At 37.2% G+C, this 21,273-nt stretch overlaps 1 protein-coding gene across 1 annotated transcript in view; it reads right to left on the bottom strand.

The window, feature by feature from the left end:
* LINGO2 (leucine rich repeat and Ig domain containing 2) overlaps positions 1-21,273 on the bottom strand; it is a 1,241,515-nt gene that overhangs the window by 982,012 nt on the left and 238,230 nt on the right. Inside the window, exon 2 of the mRNA XM_057549420.1 lies at positions 8,893-8,989. The gene's annotated coding sequence lies outside the window, so the exon portion shown is untranslated. The remainder of the gene's footprint in view (positions 1-8,892; positions 8,990-21,273) is intronic.

Raw genomic sequence — 21,273 nt, 5'->3', positions numbered from 1 at the left:
TCACTCCCTCAACTATGCCTTCACAGAATTTCAACTATGATAACATAACTGGCTATTAGTTTATAGGTTTCCTGCTCCCACTCACATGTGAGGTCTTGAGAGCAAAGGTCTATCTTACTAATTTCCCTATCTTCAAGGCTAAGTATAGTATCTGGTATACAGAAGGTACCTAAGAAATGTGTGTGGGATGAATGAATGACTGCAGTGCATTTCTATCCCCACCCTTCTGATTTTTTTTCTGAGACAAAAGCTGGTGCTTACCTTTATTGACCTGTAGTCCTTTACAACCCAGTCTAGAATAAACGGACCAACTTGTCTTTCAGCCTTTATAAGAATTAAGCTCTCTTTACTAGTGGGACCCAGCATTGCTTGCGGCTGTGTTTAACTTGTCAGTAGTTGCAAAACTAATCAGCATTTTTCACTCTGCTTGAGAAGATCAATATAATTATAAAAATCACTTATGAAGTACTGTGTTACATTTTATAATTTCTCCATTGCCTTGTGTCTACCTCTGCTGTTGGTCACCTTCTTCCCCTTTATACAAGGACTGACGACTGCAGTTTCAAAATCTTAACATGTTGCTGGTTAGCTATTTGCCAAAACTGTGTTTTTTCCTTCCTGGATACACAGGTAGGCTCTATATCCCAGCCTCCATTCACTGGCGAGTTCTAGCCAATAGAACTTGAGTGAAAGTGTGAAACACCACTGCTGAGCCTGGCCCATAAAACCCCCACTAGTTTTCCTTACGCCTTTTTCCCTTCTACCAGCTAAATGAAACTAAATACGGTCGTCTTGGAAGTCACAGTTTGAAAATAGCCAGCCACAAGATGGAAGGAGCCCAGACCTTTGAATCTCTGCTTGAATAAGAGTTGAGCAGTCACCTTTTTTGACTTTAAATGACTAAAATTAAATTCTATTCTGCTCAAGGTATTAGACATCTTGGGGTTTGTTTGTTATTGAAGCTAGTATTATCTTAACTAACACAGCGGTTTTACTTCAGTGATATGTCAAGACATTCAACGAGACTGCAGTGGCTTATGAAATCATAAAATAGGCCCTGGGCTTCCCTGGTGGCGCAGTGGTTAAGAATCCACCTGCCAATGCAGGGAACATGGGTTCGAGCCCTGGTCCAGGAAGATCCCACACGCTGTGGAGAAACTAAGCCCGTGTGCCACAACTACTGAGCCTGCGCTCTAGAGCCCGCGAGCCACAACTACTGAAGCCCGTGTGCCTAGAGCCCGTGCTCCACAACAAGGGAAGCCACCACGATGAGAAGCCCGTACACCGCAATGAATAGTAGCCCCTGCTCGCCGCAACTAGAGAAAGCCCGTGCACAGCAACGAAGACCCAACGCAGCCAAAAATAAAATAAAAAAATAAATAAATAAATTTTAAAAAATAAATAAATTTAAATAAATAAATAAATAAGTAAAATAAAATAAAATAAAATAGGCCCTAAAACTTTGTATGTGTATATGTGTAAGAAATCAGAATGGGGAAGGAGGTTTTGTGAGACTCTGGCCAGTGGCTTCTATAACTATGAGGATTGCTGACAGACCTTCCATTACTGCAGATTGCCCCTTTTTAACAGGCAGCTCTCAGGCAGCCTGTGCTCCTGCTGTTTGCAAAACTTACTTTGAATATACAATGCCAATTATAGGGACTGAATATGTCAAGATTCTGACAGGTGTCTACAGAGTTATGCAATTAATTTTATTCATGCACTTTCTGCTTTAAATGCCCCTGAAAAGAAGAAAATTGACTAATGCATCTTAAAAAGGAACACTCATATTTACCTCTTCACCCCAAATTACCACCACTCCCCCTTCACATGTACACACACAAAACAAACCAGAAAAAAGAGAGAGAGAGAGAAAAGAAAGTGAAAAAAGAAAGAAAGGAAAAAGTAAAGTTAAAAGAAAATAAGCTGATTCAGTAATGGAGTTTAGTATGGATATAAAGTGGCAAAAGTCTCTTGAAAGCTGCCAAGCTAGTCATTAGCTACAAAAGCTATAAAAAAAAGTTTAGAGACTGTGGCCAGTGCCAGACAAGGCCTGACACTTCTTTTGAATTCCAGGACAGCAGGGCATTTATTAGTATCTAGATACACAGATTTAATTATGCTGCAATCACAATTTTACTGTCATTTTTCAAACTTGAGAAGAAACATGCTTTTCTCTCATTCTCAATGATTGTGTGATATAGCTTGGAGCAACAGATAATGACAACACCACAAATGCCTCCTTGGTACTTACACGGTAATGATACTGTGCAATTAAATTATCTAATACTGTGTGATAAGCCCAGGCAGGATAAAGTAAGCTTCCTAAATCAGAAAATAAATCTTCAAAGCTAGACAAACATGTATAAATATAACAGTATAAATCTCTCACATTTTCAAGAAATAGCTAAAACTCTTATCACTCTGCTTTCTACATTAGATAAACCCTTCACTCATTTATTCATTCACTTAATACATAAGTCCGGAAACCTATTATAAGCATCAAAATTTTTAACTCAGATAAAATTAATGGCCTATATATTATCTATTAATTTCTTCAATGAAAAAAATGGTGGTAAAATCAACTAGAGAATTAACAGCATTGCAGAATACTTGGGTGATATTTATCTTCAAAGGGTTGACTGCTAATGCTTGCACTATCCAAAAGGCAAATATCCAACAACCTCAAGAATAAGCCTGAAAATGCTTGGAGGTAGGGAGCATGGGGAATGATGGAGACCTGGGAATATGTGTCCTCCTATCCACTTCTCAGCAGCTTCCCAGAGAAATAACACTTGGGAGGAGGTCTTTAAATGTATTTTTCTTTGAAACATTTTGAAACACACATACACACACACACATACACATACTACATACTCCCACACCTTATTAAAGTTGACATCAGACACAAACTTGGCATATGTTTGTATACTTACAAAGCATATAATTTCTGGCTTATTATATAATTGATACATACTTTAAATATATGTTCCTTAAAACCTTGGGTATATAGATGCTTGAAGCTTCCATCTTATAGAAAGGAATCTGAAAGAAGGTCGGGGTAGATGAATAGAAGACTGGATAAGTGGCAGACAACAAGTAGATTAAGACAGTATCATCTGAAAGAAATAAGGTGCTCCCCCTTCTTTTCTTCCTTGAGCATACCATTAGAAGTAAAGACACTAGTGAGAAGCATGCCTTTGTGCTGTAAAGTGAAAGAGGAATAACTGTGAAAGGGGAGGTGGAAAAGTAGAACCAGTGGATCATAAGTGGAACCTCAGCTGGACCACTTTCAGGAAAGGGTACATATAGAAACTGAAAATTTAGAAGTTATTTTCTTGAAAAATATCTGAATTTGCATATCATCTTCACTACTAAGTTAAAACTATAACTGAGAAGCAAGTGGAATAAGTGATGGGGGTCAGCAGCAAGAGGTACCAATTTGTGAACAGCATTCAATTACAGCAATGGCTAAGAACCAAAGAACTCTGCAGCAAGCCATGGGCTCTGACATCAGAATCACCTGAGTATGAATCCCTGCCCATCCTCTGCCATTAGCTAGCTGTGACATTATGGAAAAGTCATTTAATCTGCCCAAATCTGTCTCCTCATGTTTCTGCATTCAACTGAAGTAGATTCTCAAACATTTCCTGATCTTAGCCCTTCTTCCCCCTCTAGTAACACTGAGCAGTTTTCTCCCTGCCTATAAGACTTAAGTTTTATACTGTTATACTTAAAAGTTGGGGTTTTTTAAACTTATTTATCTTCCCTATTAGAGAGTGAGCAACTGGAAGGCTTAATTGATACCTTGCTTCTGATTGCTTAAAACAATGTCTGGTACAAATAAGTCTTAAGTCAGTGACTCAGGTGTGGTCATTATACTTATTTCAGTGGTTTAGGGGAATTAAATGAGATACTATGTGTAGACCATTGAGTTGAAATTGCCAGCAAGTATGCTCAGAGGTAGAAGAAGCCATCAAGGGAGTGACAGAGAGAATGATAAAATACTGCCTTGCAGAAGCCAACCAACCATAAGATATTTTAAGGCACATACCAAGCATGCACTGTGTTATTCAGAAGGTGCACAAACTGTAGTATTAAGAGGCAAGATAAACAGCCAAGGGATCTCAGTCTAGGACTGAGTGCCGATATCATCATCCAACCAGTCATTTGGTAGGGAGCATTCTGTGTACCAGAATTGCAGTTAAAAAAGAGTGACTCCAGATTAGACTGTGAAGCTAGGAGAACACTGTGTCCATAAGACGCCAAGGCATTCTTTGGCTATGATGAAAATAAATATAGATTTTAAATCTTCTCTAAAATAAAGATCCAAGGAGACATACTAAAAATGTGCGAAAATAAAATTTAGTTTTGTCCTAAATGTAAAATGAGGACAGACCGGGTGAGGCAAGGAACAATGAAGAAAATCTTACAGATTGTGTAGATTTGGACATTGTTATCTAGGTATCAGAAGTTTAAGAAGTCTACTTAATGTAACTATAGACAGTTTTATTTGGATAGCCTGGTGTGTGTGTGTGTGTGTGTATTTTAAGTTTACTTTGAATGTCTTTCAGCAGGGCTAGGACTCTGAAGTTCATCTCAGGGTTCATTATTCCTATTGTCTCATATTTGCCTCCTTCATACTGTAAATGCATTAAAGATAAGGCAATAGCAAAGAGAGTTGAAAAGAGTGACAAATTTATATATTTTTCTGGAAGGGGATGGGCTGAAAGGAAAACAGAGCTGGAGGAAGGTGATCAGGAGAATAGTATAAGGAGTAAGAGGGGCAAGGTGAGATGTTTCAAAGTCTAGATAAATAATATCTAGGAAACCACCACAGTGTTCTTCATTTAAGGGAACTGTGCTTCTTTTCAGGCTAAGATTGACTTCCCAAAGGAGTCATAGTATGCCAGGCAGTCATGGCTAACACATTTATCAAAGAATGCATTCATTCATTAGGGTATGTTTTCCATCACGTACAATAGCTTAATGGCAATGGCTAAACAAGCTTATTCATCTTCCATACACCACTTAGTAGAAAAGCCATCCTGGACTGTTTTGCTCTATAAATTAAGCCAGGAATCCAGGGTCCTTTGTTGTTCTACCTTCAGACAATTGCCCTTGTCTACATGATACAAAATGGCTCACCATGACATACTATCTCACGTTCATTTTCCAAGCTACTAGAGGAAGAAGGAGGAGAAGCATGCACACGTGCCCTTTAAGGACATGACCTGGACATGGCACACATTATCGTAGCTCATATCCCATTGGAGAACTTAGACATCTAGCCAAACCTAGATAAAAAGGCAACTGGCAGAATGGATAAAAATCAATAAGTACACTGGTGAAAAACAACAAGAATCTACAGAAAATACTTGAATTTTTTTTCAGAAAATTTCTGAGTAGTTTACAAAGCAGATGAAATAGGCCTGCTCTACTGATGCCTTTCAAAGTCCAACTCAGAGGGTGACGGTGAATTAAGTGTTCAGGAGCTTAAGCAAAACACATACAGGTTGATTGTCCCCATATGTGCTTCTGCTGCTGGCTGCCATACAACAAAGCCTTTCATGACTGGAACATTGAATTACCCTAGGATTAGGAAGCAGATGTAGCAGTTGCACACCGACGCGGTGCCAAGATTGAGTTCTGGCCCGATCATTTTCTAACTTCATAGCCTGATGAGCCAGTGACTTCTATGAGTCTATTTTTATTAATATGTAGAATGGGGATATTAACTACTGAGAAGGACTAGAATTAAGATTTGATAAACTAATACATCTGAAAGCAACTGGTTATTAGAAGGTTTTCAGTAAACATTAGCCAACTCAGAACTCCTGTTGTTATTAACTGGGACAGTATTTTCTTATTTATTTGTTCTGTCAACTTCTTATATGTTCTTGTAAACACTAAAATTTGAGAACTATTGGACTAGAGATACAAATATGAAAAAGCTCACGAAAAGGGACATTCTCATACAGGCAATATGAACAAACCTAAGGTAACTATTTTTTTCTGTGGCTTGATAATTTGTGAATAAAATGTTTAATTTTCTGGTTAGGCATGCATGTGCAAGTTGAGGCTTCCTCTTACACCCCTGTCCCCTTTCATGAGTCAACCCAATCTTTTAAACCAATTTTGTTCTTTTTTGGAAGATTCCAAGGAATTCTTGATGAATATTTAGGAGAGTCATGTTGTCCAACCTACAAGCAGATCTAGATATAAAGCTGCCATTTAAAATCATCAGCAATGTTCTAAGCAGTAGGTGATTTACACACATTCTTTGTGAATCTGAAAACATCTGCAATATAATTCTTATGATCCTCATATCAGGATGAATAATACTGAGATGAACAGAGGTTAAGTAACTTGATCACTACCTTAAAGTTAGCAAGACATGAAGCAAATACATGCTATTACAGAGAAAAAGCAAAAAGAAATGAGGGCCTAAGCAAAGAACACTACCCCTTAGAAACAACAACTTCTTGACTCAATCCAAAGCTGGATATAAAGTGGGAATTTGGGATTATTTATTTAACAGCCTCTGTTCAAATGCAAAACTCTTAAATTGAGAAGTAATACAGCATAGGAGGGATGTGAACAATTTGGCAGGTGTTTTCAGAATGTAAACTAATTGAAAATAGCTTAAGTAAAGAATGGCCTAGATTCCCCTCCCATGGTGCTCCAGGGGAGCCTCTGTCTACTTATGTTGGAGATTCTAGTCGAAGACCTTCATTGCATTCATTAATTTTATAGGCTCTTACTCTACTATAAAGGAGGGAAAACACACATTGGAACTCAAGGATGATTGAAGTCTTCTTCTCAGAATCTCACATTGAAAGTTGTTTGGTTTTATTTTTCCATTTCACGACATACAAAGTGAAAATGTAATCTTCAACTGCAGGAATGGTATCTGTTCCCACAGAAACGTTGCTGATCATTACCAACACACAAGCAAGACTCTGAAAGCATGAAGGTCATGAGAGAAAGCTTTACAGATTGTCAAGGTGTCACTGTTGAATAGCCCAAGCAAATATGACTCACAGGGACACAGTGGGCATCTAGTTTGCAATTACTAGGGAAAATTTGCTTGAAAATTTTTAGGTAAGAAAGCGAGATCAACTAAATCCAATGGTACTGCTTAATCCCTAGAACAAAAGAGCCTGCGTATTGCCATTTATAAATTAATGCACCTAAAGTGTCCTGGAATTCTAAAGGTTTCAATCAGCCATCTGCAATTACCTTAAACAATTCTATTTAAATAAAATACATTTGAGCCTGACTTTAAGTAATGTTGAATGGAGAGAATCTTTCACACATTAAATATTTCTTTTTTTTTTTTAATTTTATTTATTTTATTTATTTATTTTTGGTTGTGCCAGGTCTTAGTTGAGGCTGGTGGGCTCCTTAGTTGCAGCTGGCTGGCTCCTTAGTTGTGGCATGCAAACTCTTAGTTGTTGCGTGCATGTGGGATCTAGTTCCCCGACCAGGGATCAAACCGTGTCCCCCGCATTGGGAGGCGAATTCTTAACCACCGTGCCACCAGGGAAGTCCCAAACATTTCTTTAATTACAAGTCTTTATGGATGGAACTACAACAAAATAAGAGCTTATTTTTGATAGCTTTTACATCATCAATTCTTTGATAAGGATTCTATCTTAGTGTGCCAGGCAGAATTACAGGTGCTTTCCATATGTTACCTCTTATTTCAATGCAATCTTGCAACAACCTCATAGTATAAGTAACAGAAAAGGGAAGAGACTCAAGTTGCTTGAGTCATATACCAGTTACCTGTAAAGGAAGAATTGGTACCATTTCCATTAAAGTATGTTGTCGGCCATGACAGGGTATTTGCTCAGAGGAAGCCTACAACAGATTTTCATTTAATAGCAAAGGTGAATGGGAAGATTATAGCACACATTTTCCATGTCATTTTTTCTATAACTTTCAATTTCTTTGAAACACCATCATCTATATAACTAGTCAATGACTTACAGAAATCTTTCTCTTTTCAAGAGTAGTGAAAATATAAAAGAAATTCCTTCACTTTGGTTTTCTATTTGAGGGAAGGCAATTATGACTCTTTTCTAAATAACAGTTTAAAACTTGAGGGTCTTGCCTTCAAGACCGACGTTAATCCTTTGGCTCCTCACCTATCACAAGTGCTATAGGCAGCATGGCAGCAGAAAGAGTAGAACAGGGAATCAAATCACTCTTGTGTCATTTACTAGCTGCATCATCTTGGACAAGGTTTTAATTTCTCTGAACTTCCATTTTCCACATCTGCACTGTGAGAATAATACCTACTTCCTATGGCTGTTCTGTTGACTTAATAACTAATATAAATAATAATATAGGGCTTCCCTGGTGGTGCAGTGGTTGAGAGTCTGCCTGCCAATGCAGGGGACACGGGTTCGAGCCCTGGTCTGGGAAGATCCCACATGCCGCAGAGCAACTGGGCCCGTGAGCCACAACTACTGAGCCTGCGCGTCTGGAGCCTGTGCTCCGCAACAAGAGAGGCCGCGACAGTGAGAGGCCCGCGCACCGCAATGAAGAGTGGTCCCCACTTGCCGCAACTAGAGAAAGCCCTCGCACAGAAACGAAGACCTAACACAGCCATAAATAAAATAAATAATTTAAAAATAATAATAATAATAATATACATACACACAGTAGGAAATTAACGATAACAAATTTGAGTTCCCTATTGTGTTCCACTCCTCTTAAGGCACCAAAAAATAATCACGGCAAAATGATAAAAAAGAGTCGTTTTCGAAACCCAAACTTATGTACTGGGTTACAAACTGTCATAACTTTTATTTACACACACACACACTTCTCATCACATTCTTCAAAGGCCAATCCAATATATTAAGAGTCATTTCATCTTACCACAACACGAAGAAATTTCAATGCGGACGCTCCAACTTCATTCGGGACACTTCACATATAAGGGTTCTACATCTTGAAACATTCTCCAATGGATTCTCTAAATGAAATGAAACAAAAACTCTTGGGAACGTGGTAAAAAAATAAATAAAACTTAGCTCCTTCTAATAGTGTTCACCTCAAATTCCTCATGTCATTTCCATCTGGCTGCTTTTGCTCTAATTCTGAAAAAAATTCACATACATATTTCTAGACTGCAGATTCACAATCCCATCTGATGTATCCATCCCTGATGACAATATTACTTGTATTTTTGGATAATGAATTTCATTCTATTTGTTTGTATAAGCCAATGGGTATTCTTAAATAGATATTAGAAAATAATAATTGGGATATAATTTTCACATCAAACTGAGTATTTTTACTCAATGTTTCAAAATAAATGATCTAAATATCAGTAATAGCATATAAATGATAAGAGAAACTATGAGAGCAATCAAGTTATAGCAAGAAAAAAAATAATTTGTATGTTATAGCTTTTCTCTTTTTAAGATGCTTCTGCATGTCCTTCTAAAAGATGAATACAGAGAATTCCCTGGTTGTCCAGTGGTTAAGACTCCATGCTTTCACTGCCGAGGGCACGGGTTCAATCCCTGGTGGGGGAACTAAGATCCCACAAGCCGCGTGGTGCGGCCAAAAAAAAAAAAAAGATAAAAGATGAATGCATAAAATAAAACCATCATATAATATTGAAACATATTTATTCATTGTCCTTAATCACTTTAATTATTATGAAAAACATATAACTTTATATATGTATACACATATATATATGTTTATGTGTATGTGTGTATATATATATATATTCTAGCTTTGACATTTTGCAAACTGAAACCTCATTTATAAATTCACACGGTATTATGCTGTGTCAAAAAAAATTTGGCAATTTTAATGGTCCCTATTCTTATATACCTTTCTCTCTCTTTCTCTCTCTCATTCTCTCTCTCTCTCTCACACACACACACACACACACAAACACACACACGGACACACACACATACCTTAGAAGTCAAATTTACTGCAAGAAATTACAGTGCAATCACATAAAATACAATGAAATCACATTTATTCATCAGCCCAGGTCTATCCTTTTAATAGCTATGTTGGTTTCATTACAATGGAACCCTCTACAAAAAATTCAATAAAATCTTGGTTATGCAAATCACACTAATGAAAATACTGAAAACCTGATTGTGTGAAACATCTCAAGCTTAAGGAGGCATGTCATAGTGATCAACTTTAAATTAGTCACTTTAGAACAAATTGTGTTGCTTCACTCTCCTGGTGGCTTCCCAGACTTCTATTTCTGCAAAAATAGTAATTACAATTGCACTGGATGGAACAAGTGAGTCTCTTTTCCCAAAAACTAGAAAATGAGTCTACTGGGTCCATCAAATAATACTGATGCCTCAAGTCCTCTTGACAGGTTCACTTCACAGATTTTGAACAAAGAAGGCTGCTCTAATTTCCCTCTCAATAGAGGCCTGGTAAGAATGTTGTCAGTTTTTAAGCTATTGTCTCATAGCCCCCAGACCAGCTCCTGTAGTTTGCATTGAGATTTCAGGGCTGGGTCTCTGCACACCACATCCCTCTTTTGCCAGCTGACTTCCTGTTAGGCATTGGGAAGAGCTTGGGGGGCAAGAGAAAGGGCAAAAAGGACTTATTACTTCATGTTCATTTGCTTCCAGCATTGCCTTAGCAATCATTCTCTACTCTGTTAGCAGAAAGTAGCTTCTGTCCACAGATTTTTCAAGGCCTTCCAGAACCGGCTCATTCTGTCCTCTCAGAGGTGCCAGCTGTGGGCTGCTGGCATCCCCTCCTGAGAGATCTTGAGTTTGTGTGCCCTAAGGCCTGTCCACTGAGCTCCTCAGATACTATCACTGGTTGCATAGCACCACCTCCAAGAAATATGCCGCTTTTAAGCGGCAGATCTTGTAATCAGATCTAGGTTTCCCTGATTCCAAAGTCTAAATTCTTAAAGATGCCGCTCCATTGCTAATAACTTTTGATACAATGCAATCGTAGCAAAAAAAAAAAAAAAGACCGAACATTGAGGCTCATGTCACGTAATCTGTCCAAACTCTCTGCATTTAATATGGGTTGAGTCCTGGGAACTACAGTTGTGCCTAAACATTGTGATGTAATTAACCTCAGTGGTAGGATGTAGAGCTGAGGAAAATCTCAAGATTATGTTTAATGGTGAACCTGCAATAAGAACCAGACTGTACTTATGAGCAAAGCATCTACCCAAACGATCCAGGCAAGAAGACAACAAATGAGTTCAGACAATGGGAGCAAAGGAAGTACAATAACAGCAAAGTAGGTTTGAAAGGGCAGCAGGGGGAACCGAGAAAGATCTCCTGAGGCACTGGAGAGAGAGGTGCAGATGCCTTATAGAATGCCTACAGACTCTCCTGTGTGAGGAGAATGCTTTTAAAAATACCAGGTAGATCTGACCTGATATACAGACTTCCAGGCATCGCTATTTCCCTTACCATGTTATTAGTTTTAGATGCCAGTAGAATAATTAAAAAACTGTGGATAGATGGGAATAGAAGGATTGGAGTAAATTTAAGAGTAAAAGATGTGAACAAAATAAAAGAGAAGAAGAGATATCTAGTAGGAGAACCAAAAGGGCAAAAATGCCTCAAGAGACAAGGAATTCAGGGAATTAAATTTCCACATTATTCATATTCATATTCGTTCCCTTCTCCCCCCTTCCCTCCTTTCTTCTCTGTCCCTCTCTCACACACACACACACTGAACAAAGAATCCCAAAATTCAGTCTATTATACTTATCTTGATATTTTCTATGCTTTCACACATATATATACACACACACATATATGTATGAACAATTAGTTTCCTAGTCCACTTCTGTCAAATTTTGAACAGCAGCAGAGTTCTGTGACAATTTATTTACAAATGGCTACTGCTTTATGGCAACTTTCAAAACCTGAAAGAGTATATGTCATCTAGAGTAGTGAAACATAAAAGACATTTTGAATGTTAGACCTCAGACTTTTAATATATACCAAACTCTAAAATCTGAAATTATGTGATGGCAATAACCATGTGGGTAAATATAGTGTACATCTTAAAGATAATAACAGAAATGCTCCTCCAGGGATATTTTCAATGTTAAATTTTGCAACAACTGCATTTTAAATCTTTAATGCTGGTATTAAGATATTCAGCATAAGTAAATTAGATTTTTCAAAATAATCAGACTCAAGATGTGGTACATATATACAATGGAATATTACTCAGCCATAAAAAGGAACGAAATTGGGTCATTTGTAGAGACGTGGATGGATCTAGAGACTGTCATACAGAGTGAAGTAAGGCAGAAAGAGAAAAACAAATATCGTATATTAACACATATATGTGGAACCTAGAAAAATGGTACAGATGAACCAGTTTGCAGGGCAGAAACTGAGACACAGATGTAGAGAACAAACGTATGGACACCAAGGGGGGAAAGTGGCGGGGGTGGTGGTGTGATGAATTGGGAGATTGGGATTGACATGTATACACTGATGTGTATAAAATTGATGACTAATAAGAACCTGCTGTATAAAAAAATAAATAAAATTAAATTAAAAAATTTAAAAAAAAATCAGACTCAAAAGTAAGAGAAACATTCTTTTTAGAAGAAAAAAGTACATAGAAATTCTGCTTTAATGAATATATCCTTGATATATGCAGAAATTTGACTAAAATCATATTTATTTTTAATTATAAAAGACAGTCAAAAAGTAGAAACAATTTAAGTGTTCATCAATAAGGGACCGGTTAAAATGAATCATGGCACATTCATTACTTAGAAAATTATGTTACTTAAAATGTCTGCGTGTGTGTATAAAGTATAGAAGAAAGTATAGAAGTATCTCAAAATGTTAACTGTAGTCATCTGTAGATATAGGAAAAAATACAATTGTCATTTTAAAGATATTTAATGCGACCTTCTTTTGGTAATAGGCATATATTGCATTCATAATTGGAAAACTGTTATTTCCAAAAATATATAGGTAAATCTAACTTATAAATGGATCACAAGAAGAGGACTTTTAAATTCAGTACTCCAAAGCATTTTTATGTAAAATAATGATAGCTGAATTATCAGAACAGCCTGTATTTCTAGAATATGTTGATGTAATAACTGAAACATTTATTAATCCCTTCATTCATTCATGTATTCATTCACATAGCACACCTTTATGTAATATTCATCACACGTCAATCACTAATCTTCAGGTATACAGAGATGGAGGAAGCACCATATTTGTCTTTAAGGAAAGCCATGAAATCAGAAAATGATTGAGAAAGATTATACTCAGATCTATTGGCTAGGAAGTGTTCTGATACTGCTAATATCACAAACCCAACTATATACTGTCAAGGTAGGTATAACTGGGGTAGGTATAATTCTTTAGGTGGCATTCCAATCTGACAACCATACGATCCCCAGCAGGAGTCCGGTCTGTGGCAAGAATGGAACTGAGCTACAATGCAGGTCTATCTTCCCCTTCCTCATTTCCTCATCCTGGAAGACAGCCCTTGGCTTTCTAGCTCCCAACAGCCAAATGAGGACTCTGAGCCCAATCCCTGCCCCTGGCAGATTTCTGCGTTTGGGATATATCTGGTTCAGGATTTCATAGCCAGGGAATCCTTGTAAAGCAATCCATAAAAGATAGCCCATGATCGTACCTTGCATGTTTATTAAAAAAGGAGTAAATGAATCAAAGCAATCACCCATATCCTTTCCTCTGGGCTCAGGAAAAGATAGGATACGTATGTAAACCACAGTTTATAATCTTAGAACCTCCATCAACCCCGGTGGAACTATTTATCATCTCAGTGTAAACATGGCCCAGAAAGGGAAAATGAGCCTTCTGTAATGAAAAGTCTGTACATTGGAGGTATAAACAACTGCATTGGAGAGCTCTGTGCTGAATTTACACGGACTCAAGCCATCGCTCAAGGTGAAGAAATCACAGCACAAAAACCTGCCACTGAACCTCAAGAGTTGCCTCGTTTTCTGTACTTTGTTTTTCTATAATGTCTCATTCCTGATCAGGTTCTTTCCCCAGGGAGTGGTAATAGGCAAAGAGCAAGGAACGTCTGTTTTGTTCTCTAAACCAACAGGATCAAAGGGTGCTCCGTGGAAAACTTAATGCTACTTCTGACTTTCCCCAAGGGCTGCTATCCCTCTACCATTACTTCTGATGCTGCTTTGGCGTCTCTTTCCCAAGCTCTTCAAAATACTTAACAAGCTTTAAGAAAAAATACAGTTCATTAAAAAAAAAAAAAAAGAACATCTGATTCCAAGGATTAAAGAGTGCATCACCTACTAAACATGCACAATGCTAGGGTGGAGGGAGCTATCTGTATAGTAATTATTTCCTAAAATGTCCATTTCTTAACAATATTAGCCAATATTTACCAGGTACAAAGCCCTATCTTACGCACTGTGCCTATAAAAATATTCAATCCTCATGACAGCCTCAGGAAGTTGGTAGTATTTTTATTCACAATTTACTAAAGATGAAACTGAGGTTTAGAAAATTTAAGACTAAATATTTATCCAGGATCATGCAGGTAGTAAATGTCCAAGTTTTCACTCTCCTATATTTTGATCAAGAATTTCTTATTTCTGAATCAAACTCAGTTAAAACCTTTTTGCATTTACTTTTAAATGTTCTTAAATTATAAAAACCAAGAAAAATAAATGTCTAATATTTTAATTGGCACAAATACCCATTCGTGCCATTTCCTTCCAGTTTTTCTTTCACCTATGCTTAGTATATAGCTGAAATTATCATGTGCATGCAAATTTTCAAATATTTTCCTATGAAAGGTTTCAAACACAGAGAAAAGTTAAAGAATTTTACAGTAAACATCCACATGCCAATAACTACATTTTACCATTAACATTTTACTATATTTTTGTTTATCACATATCTATCCACCCATTATATATAATTTTGTATCCTATTCTTTTTATATTTCATTATAAGAATTTTCGTTGCTGTGTCACATCATTTTAATTATCTGACAAGTCTTTTAAACATTCCTTAGTGTAGCCAATCCTCCTTATCTTACTTTACATCTTATCTTACATTAATCCTAAACACACTCTATTTACTTCCCTTAAAATGATTTACCCACTCATTCATGAGATCATGCTCAAGCCTAATCCTGGAATTTTACTCACTTGAACTCCTGGCACTGTCCTAGGCCCATAAAAATGACTCATAAATGCCTATGGATTGATCATGGCACTGACCTAGATGACAGGGATAGAGGAGACTATAATGGATTATTATTGTTATGATGTTATCATAACCTTTTCAATAATGAGTCAGGATTATACCAAATTCTACCTTAGTATCAGTAAATCCTAATTATCCCATTTGCTATAAATGTAAAAAAATCTACATTTATTATAATCCCCTTAAGTAATGTTACAGATAATTAAAACTCTTAAGCCTGTATGGGTAAAGGCCAGTATTCTCACTCCTTATCTGCTTCCACACCTCTAATTTGGGGAAAATCAAGGAATCTGAAATTCCAAAGGAAAGTGGGTGCTACTAATCCCATGTTTTCTCCCACACAGAAATCCTTTCTGGAGTACATGTATGTAACAGATGAATAAATGTGATCCAAACACATTTGAAGGTTTCCTAGGGACATTCACATTATTATCTTCATACAGTCAACAAATTTATTCAGCATCTACTCTGTACAGATACTCTGCCCGGTGCTACAGATGCAAAGATAAATAAATCATTTCAAAGAGCTCACACAGTGAAGGACAATTCGTGAGATATAACACTCAGTTTAGAAATTATATGGAAGTGCACTGTGTCATTACTGGATAACAGAAAGGGGCACCTAACCCAGCTGTCAGCATCTGGGAATAGCAGAGGAAATACGCCAAGGAAAACTTCCTACAGTGGAGTGTGAGCCCAGCCTTAAAATCTAAACAGGAGCTGGCTAAGGATAAAGGTATAGGGAGACTTTCCCAGAGCGAGAATTTTAGCAAAAAACTTGAGGCAAGATGCACCATGATTCACATGGAAACTTCTAAGCAGTTCTGTTTTTCTCAGCTAGTTTCAGATAAGAAAGATGTGAAAGATAGATAGGCAGGGCAAGACCACTGAGAACCTGATATACTCTATTAAGGAACTGGGACTTTATTCTCTAGGAATGATAAACCATTGATGAAGTTTAAGCAAGGAGTGACCTGGTGAGAATCTTGCTTTAAATAGATCATTGTAGAGGCAAGGAAACTAGTTAGGAAAACTTGCAACAGACCAAAAGAGACATCTTGGGGGCCTGAACCAAGATAGTAACAATAGGGTTGGATTCGAGGAAAGTTAGTAGTTTTAGTGAAAAAGGTAAGAAGTTGAATTTCAGGTAAATTGAGTAGAGGTGTTATGAACTATACACATGGAGTGGTCTGGGGTAACGGCAGGATGCAACGGAAAGAAGAAAATATTTCTAGTGCAGTTTCGGGACTTTTATTTCTCGATAACACTGATGTCTTAACTGAGCTTCCCACTAATGATCAATACCATGGTCTGAATGTTTGTGTTCCTTCAAAATTCATGTGTTGAAATCCAAACATTGAAAGTGATGGTATTAGGAGGTGGGACCTTTGGGAGGTGATTAGCTTTTGAGAGTAGGCCTTCATGAATGGGATTAGTGCCCTTACAAAACAGACCCCACAGAGGTCCCTAGTCCCTTCCTCCAGGTAAGGATGCAGTGAGAAGGTGGCCATCAATGAGGAAATGAGCTCTCACCTGACACCGAATCTGTTGGCGCCATTATCTTGGACATCACAACCTTCAGAACTATGAGAAATACATTTCTATTGTTTGTAAGCTACTCAGTCTATAGCATTTTGTTATAGTAAGCCTGAACAGACCAAGATTATAAGGAATGCAAATTTTAAAAACAGAGTATAAAAAAAAAAAAACAAAACAGTATAAGACAGCTAAACCACATGTCTCTTTTGGAGATAAATTTTCACTTTGTGCATCAAAAACAGTTAAAGAGCAAAAATGTCAAAGAGTTTCAACCCAATGAGAAAGTAGATTTCAGATTCTATTTAATTAAATCATTATTTAAGATAAGAATTCAAGAGTTAACTTAGTATTTCTTTGCCTGTAAGTGAAAAGTCAATAATAAAATATTTACATAAAAATATGACCTGAATATTTGTATTCAAACCAGAGGGTTGAAATCAGAACATCCAAATCAATGAATGAGAACATGAATATCTCTTGCCCTCTTCCTCTTCAAGGAAACAAACTAATATCAAGGTTTGGTTTCAAGAAAATATCAAAAGGAAAGCAAATTCCAAAGTATACTCAAGCATGGGAAATACTCATTCCAACCTCTTACATATTTAAATCACTAGACAATGAGCATTAGTGTTCAGAATCATGATTCTGTATCATTGCAAGTTTTGTAATGAGATGATTTAATTACTACTACCATACCATTCTTCCTATAGACAGAAAATTTGTAAATGTACATTAAAAAATACTTACTCAATGAAGGTCAAAACAGCAGGTTTTCCTGCTTAAGCTAGAGTTACTCCAATTAATGAGAACTACTCAGCCACTATTTCTTTTTTAATCACTTGAGCTTCCTTGTTTGGCTTGCATCACCTTAAAATAACTTTTACCTTTATGCAATGTCCTTACCATCTGGAAGTAATAATCACCCTCCCCTGATCAAACAAGAAGTAACAACATACAAGAAAAAAAAATCCTGTAAATAAACATAAATATAAGTATAAATGAATATATCCATGCGACAAAGTAATTCTCAGGCATGAACTTATCTTCATAAGGGTTATATGCAGGAAATTTAAGTATAAATTTCTCTAGACAGGATGTTTGTGTGAAACAAAACTTGAAAGCTTCCAAAGCCAGTTTGATTGACTCCCAGCTTTATCCCACAGTGTGCCTATAGGAACTCAACTCCACAGATTTAGGTAAATAAATTACCTAAATTTATTGATTTAGGTAATCTCTGTATAGATGGAAACCCCTCTTACAGCATCTTCTCCAGAGTCTGGCCAGAGGAAGTTGATTGGTAAAGCCTTAAAGCCTTCTTGACATAAAAGCTGAGAATGAAAGTTTATTTTCTCTCAAACTTCTGCTGAATGTTCTTATCCTGTGAAATCAAGAGGTCGAATAAAATGACTAGAGCATGGAAAGTAGTTTAAGAAAAAAGTACAAGGGAGGTTGAGAAGCGGCATAAGAATCAAGGCCCCTTTGCCTTTGAAAGACTATGAACAAATGGTTAGAGGATCATATGCACGATTCATAATAATCATGCTGTTCCTATTCCTTAGATGCAGACTCTTCTCCAAATGCTTCCATACATGTAACTAAATATGATCTGCATATCAACCTTGCCAGGTAGGCAGAGGAGATTTTTTTCTACGTAAAGCGAGGTTGGAGTCAAAACCAGCATTTAAATGAGTAGCCACCACGTGCTGATGATATATTAATCCTCACAATCACTGTGTGAAGTGCATAGTATCATTCCTATTTAATAAATAAACTGATGCATGGAGATATCAAGTGACTTGGTAACTTAAATCACTTTGTATATAACAGAATTAGGGTTAAAAAATCTAAGTATCATGACTTGTAGCACTGAGGGTGTGTGTGTGTATGGGTGTGTATGTGTGTGTGTGTTTTCCAGTATACCACACCGCTTCCCAGGAGAGAGTTTAATGTATTTTGTAAAGGTAATGAGGAATCCTTAGGATGAACTGCTTTCAAACTTAAGAATTATTTTTTTTTTTTAAACTTTGGGTTTATTTATTTATTTATGGCTGTGTTGGGTCTTCGTTTCTGTGCGAGGGCTTTCTCTAGTTGCGGCAAGTGGGGGCCATTCTTCATCGCGGTGCGCAGGCCTCTCACTATCGCGGCCTCTCTTGTTGCGGAGCACAGGCTCCAGACGCACAGGCTCAGTAATTGTGGCTCACGGGCCTAGTTGCTCCGCGGCATGTGGGATCTTCCCAGACCAGGGCTCGAACCCGTGTCCCCTGAATTGGAAGGCAGATTCTCAACCACTGCGCCACCAGGGAAGCCCCCAAACTTAAGAATTATTAAATAAGAGTCAAAAGCATAACTATATGAGAAGAAAAATAAATAAACTACATCGAGTGTAGTTAAAAGTATGCCCCTCCCTAAGGCCGCGATAATGAGGCCCGCGCACCGCGATGAAGAGTGGCCTCCACTTGCTGCAACTAGAGAAAGCCCTCGCACAGAAATGAAGACCCAACACAGCCATAAATAAATAAATAAATAAATAAATAAATAAACCCAAAGTTAAAAAAAAAAAATTTATATATAAAAAAAAAAGTATGCCCCTCTCTAGATAAAGGGAAGGACAATGTAGTTTATTTGGACTACATTGTCCTTCCCTTTATCTAGAGAGGGGCATACTTTAAACTATACTAACTTACTGATGCATTAAATTGAGTCTCCCCTTGACCTTAAGGAACACAGGAACTAACACATTTTGGGAGCTGAGTATATGCCCAACGCTTGTTATGAGCATTATCCTTCAGGATTTTACCCATTTTACAAAAGAAAAAATGAGGTTCAGGGAGAACTTTGCCCATGGCCATAGAGCCTTCTTGCTGTGGGGCTGGGCTTTGTCTCCAACGCCCACCACCTCACAATGAAAATCTTCTATTACATGAGCCCCCAGAGTCAGGTCCTGTTCCCACTTGCCTTGTGCAAATCTGCACGGAAAACTCGGTGCCCTAATTTCACACTCCAAGTTGAGGCTTAGCCTAGTTCTTACACCTATCATGGTTCCCAAATAATTTTTTTTTTTTTACTGGATTAGGAAAACGGCATGAATTAGAGCCTAAAGAAATTAACTGAAGGAATATTGAAGGGAAAATCAGTGATGGAGGATAGAAACTATTCCACCACTAAGCCAAGAACCAGTTCCTAGGGGACTGAGGAAAATGGGAAAAGTGAAGCAGAAGGAAAGAATTCTTGTTTCATTTCTGGAAGTCAGTGTGAGGATGATGAAACCAGAGGTGACCTGGGGCATTCCTCTACATTTCAGTCACCTTTTTCTTCGGAGAGAGAAGCCAGTCGCATGGTCGGTCATGGGATTACTATTTAATTCCTGACTCCTCGCCCCCTACAACATCCAGTTATGCTTTATCACCTTCTATTCCCCTTGGCGATAAGATCGACTGTTAGTCTGAGTTGACTGTGGAGGCCTAAGAGAAGAAGCTTATAATGCATGTACACAGTCCTTTCAGACAGGGTTAGGATTTATTTCTGATAGACATGAAGGGAACAGCTGTTTTCATATCACTCAAAATGTAAGATGTGTGGCATACAATGTTTCTTCTTTTTTAACTATCTAAAAGAGAGAGAAAGACAAGGCAAGAGAGAGAGAGAGAAAATTAAAGAAGACTTATGCAACTTGTGCAACATTTTCTAATAAGTTTTAGTAAGAAAGCTTTATCAAAACCCTTAAATTAATTTAAGTATACACTGCTTTGCTTTATGAAAGTAATATAAATGTGTTAGTGAAGTCACATTCACCCAATTGAACGCCGGATTAAACTCTCAAGTTTGTACTACTTTGACAACCCAAAATAGCATTTTCTGTCATACTTTTATGTAAACAATGTAATGGACTAATAAAAATCAGTAAGAATATGATAAGATCAGACTAATTTGCAACATTTAACAGATACACCATATATCACAGAGCAGCTGTGCAATTGATAAATGGTTAACTGAAGGAAAAAAATCTTTTATACTTAAAGAAAACAGACATGCTGACTTTTTGCTCTATGAAGATACTCCCTTGCAAATACTAGAGGGGTTGGGCTGACCCTCCTTTTCCTTTGTTATAAAGCCTGGTTCCTCTTTCATCCTGTTACAGTGAAATAGGAGATGAAGAAGCACAGTTGGTCCCAAGTGACTTTTCCAAGGCTAAATCTCAAGCAGGGCTCTTCAAGTGTTTCCTATTAAAGTAGAAATCACATTGTAATGAAATTAATGTTTATTTACGTATCCTGCCTACAAGACTAGAAGTTTATTGAAGGTAAAAAATAATGTCACACTCACTTTTGTACTTCCAAAGCCCATGACAGGGCCTAGCATATAATAGGCAGGTAAAATACAACTTCTGGATGAGTTAGACTTCTCTAAGTATAAATTCAGGGAATGGATTAGATCTCAGAAATCCTTTTTAGGTATAAAACTTCATGTCCTTATGATTCTGTAACTAGTTTCATTTTCAAAATAGAGAATA

This window comes from Balaenoptera acutorostrata, chromosome 6, assembly GCF_949987535.1.
Source record: "Balaenoptera acutorostrata chromosome 6, mBalAcu1.1, whole genome shotgun sequence".
Taxonomy (NCBI): domain Eukaryota; kingdom Metazoa; phylum Chordata; class Mammalia; order Artiodactyla; family Balaenopteridae; genus Balaenoptera; species Balaenoptera acutorostrata.
This window is presented reverse-complemented; position numbering and strand designations above follow the sequence as displayed.